General features: G+C 64.6%; 1 protein-coding gene across 1 annotated transcript in view; it reads right to left on the minus strand.

Annotated features, from left to right (window-relative positions):
* The window catches only part of TBKBP1 (TBK1 binding protein 1), a 68,836-nt gene that overhangs the window by 319 nt on the left and 66,112 nt on the right, over nt 1-2,405 (minus strand). The gene's annotated exons all lie outside the window — the stretch shown is intronic.

Raw genomic sequence — 2,405 nt, forward strand, 5'->3', positions numbered from 1 at the left:
ACGAGAGGGTGTGGGGGGGTAAGACCCGAAACCCTACTTGCCTCGCGTTTATTTTTAAATCCCCCCGACGCTCGAGCGGGACTCGGCTCCCCTGGGTTTGGTCCCTGCGGTTTGGGAGGTGCCACGGTGGGGGGCAGGATGCCCTGGCCAGATCACCACCTCCCCCCCCCGTCCGTGCACCCCAAAAAACCATCGGGCACCTCTGGATCCCCTCCCTCTGTGCGTTTCCCTCTGGAGCTCTGGAAGGGGCTGCCCCGAGGTTTGTCCCCACATGAACCCCTTGATTTGGGGAGGGGACAGGGGACCCGGGGTCCCCTGAGGAGCTGGGGGCACATCCAGGGGACGTGAGCATCAAGAGGACACTGAGTGACACAGGACCTGGGGGTGATGAGGATGGAGCAGGGACGAACCAGGACGAACCCAGATGGAAGGGAAATCTTACAAGAAGGGAAACCTGCCCAGGGCCACGAGTGCAACCTCCCCCCGGCAAAGGATGCCCCCCCCCTGCCCAGACCTGCCTGCACCCCCAGCAGTGCATCGGGGGGGGGACTACGGGCTTCCTGAGCCGCCTCCTCTCTCGATGGCAGCCCAGTGCACCCCAAGCCCTGCGGCCACAAGAACCACGGCCGCGCGTGGGAGAGCGGTGCAGCCCCCGCCATGCAGGTGGAGCAGGGTTGGTTGCAGCTGTACGGCACGGCACGGGGACACGGCACGGGGACATGGCACGGCATGGTGACACGGCACGGCTGCTGGGCACAGCATGGTGACACGGCATGGGGACACGGCACGGGGACACGGCCCTGCCTGGCACGGTGGCACAGTGCTGCATGGTTGCATTGCGCAGCGGCGTGGTTGCACGGCTGCTTGGCGCGGCACGGTGACATGGTGGCATGGCCTGGCCACACCACTGCCTCCAACCCAACCATGTCCCCCCCCAAGCCCCACCTGCACGGCAACAGCGGCTGCCGGCCCAGGCAAACCATCCCAAGTCCCCCCCAAAAAGACAAAGCCAACCCTCGTGTTCCCCCAAATGCACAGCCACCGCCCGCACCCCTCACACCGAAGCCAACCTTCGTGTTTGCCAAATGTAAACCTTGTGTCCCCCAAATCTGTCCTGTCGTCATCCTACTCCCCAAAGGCAACACCAGCCCCTGTTTCCCCCCCAAAATGTAAAGCCATCCCCAGCATCCTCTCCAAAGGCAATGCCGCTGCGTTTCCAAACGCAAATCCCACTCCTGTGCGTCCCCCCAAAAAAGGCTAAATCAGGCCATGTGTCCCAAAAAGGCGAAGCCAGCTCCTGTGTCCCCCCAAAAAGACGAAGCCAACCCCAGCTTTGCAGCAGAAACCCGTGGCAGGAATTCCCCGGGCCCTTCGCAGCCGGGGCAATGGTGAGTCCTTGGGGGTTTCCACAGAAATCCTGCCCTGGCTGAACCCCGAGAGCCGGGGGGGGCGGAGGAGGGATGGGGACCCGCGTGGGGAACCAGCAGGAAGTTCTTTTATACTGGGGATGAGTGGGTGCGGGATGGTGTGGGACAGCACGGGATGGAGTGGGACAGCAGGAAAGATCCCGGTGGGGGCAAATCCCAGTGCCCGACTGGGTTGGCCCCAGTGCTGCCATCTCCTACGCAGCGTCATCTCCTCTCTGCAGGGACACGGGGGGCTGCGCCCCAGGGACACGGGCAAGGACAGACCAGTGAGACGGGGCACCTGCCACCACCAGCACGACGGGATGTGTCCCCTGCCCTGCCCCAGAGCCCCCCAGCCTGGTGGGTGCCCGCTTTGGGGCACACCTCCCCCTCGAACCCCCCGCTTTGGGGTTTTTCTTGCGTCTCAGCAGCGCTGCAGCCCGGCCCTGCACACAGAATTTTGCAAAAAAGCAGCTCTGGGGTCGGGGGAAACGGATGTTTTGTGGCTCCGAGTGCGACATCTCCCCGGGTTGGGTTTGCTGCGAGCCCCTCCCAGCACAAAACACAGCCCCCCCCGGACCCCAGCCCCTCTGCAGAGCCACTGGGGGGGACGGAGGGGGAAAAAGAGCCCCAAAATCGCCTGGTTTCAGGCTGGGAGCGGGTGGCAGAGTCCAGACGTGAAGCCAGGCAAAGAGGACAGGCTCCATCTCTGGGGGCACCCCGATTTCCAGCCCCTCAGCACCAGACTCCAAGCCGCCCTGACGCCGCGGGGATGGGCACTGCCCCAGCACCCACCACCAGGGCTGTGGGAAGAGGGGAAGAAAGCAAAGGGGTGAATTTCCACAGGTTCCTGGAGGACCTGAACGACGTCGGGCGAGAAACGACCATTTTTGAGGCCCAACGTCCTCCGCCACCCGCCTTGGCCGATGCTGGGGACACGTCACCCCATCGGTGCCGGGGCCGGTTTGTTGCTGAGCCCGGGGGGGGGGCGGGGGGGGG

This window comes from Calidris pugnax, unplaced genomic scaffold (assembly GCF_001431845.1).
Source record: "Calidris pugnax isolate Ruff unplaced genomic scaffold, ASM143184v1 scaffold335, whole genome shotgun sequence".
Taxonomy (NCBI): Eukaryota; Metazoa; Chordata; class Aves; order Charadriiformes; family Scolopacidae; genus Calidris; species Calidris pugnax.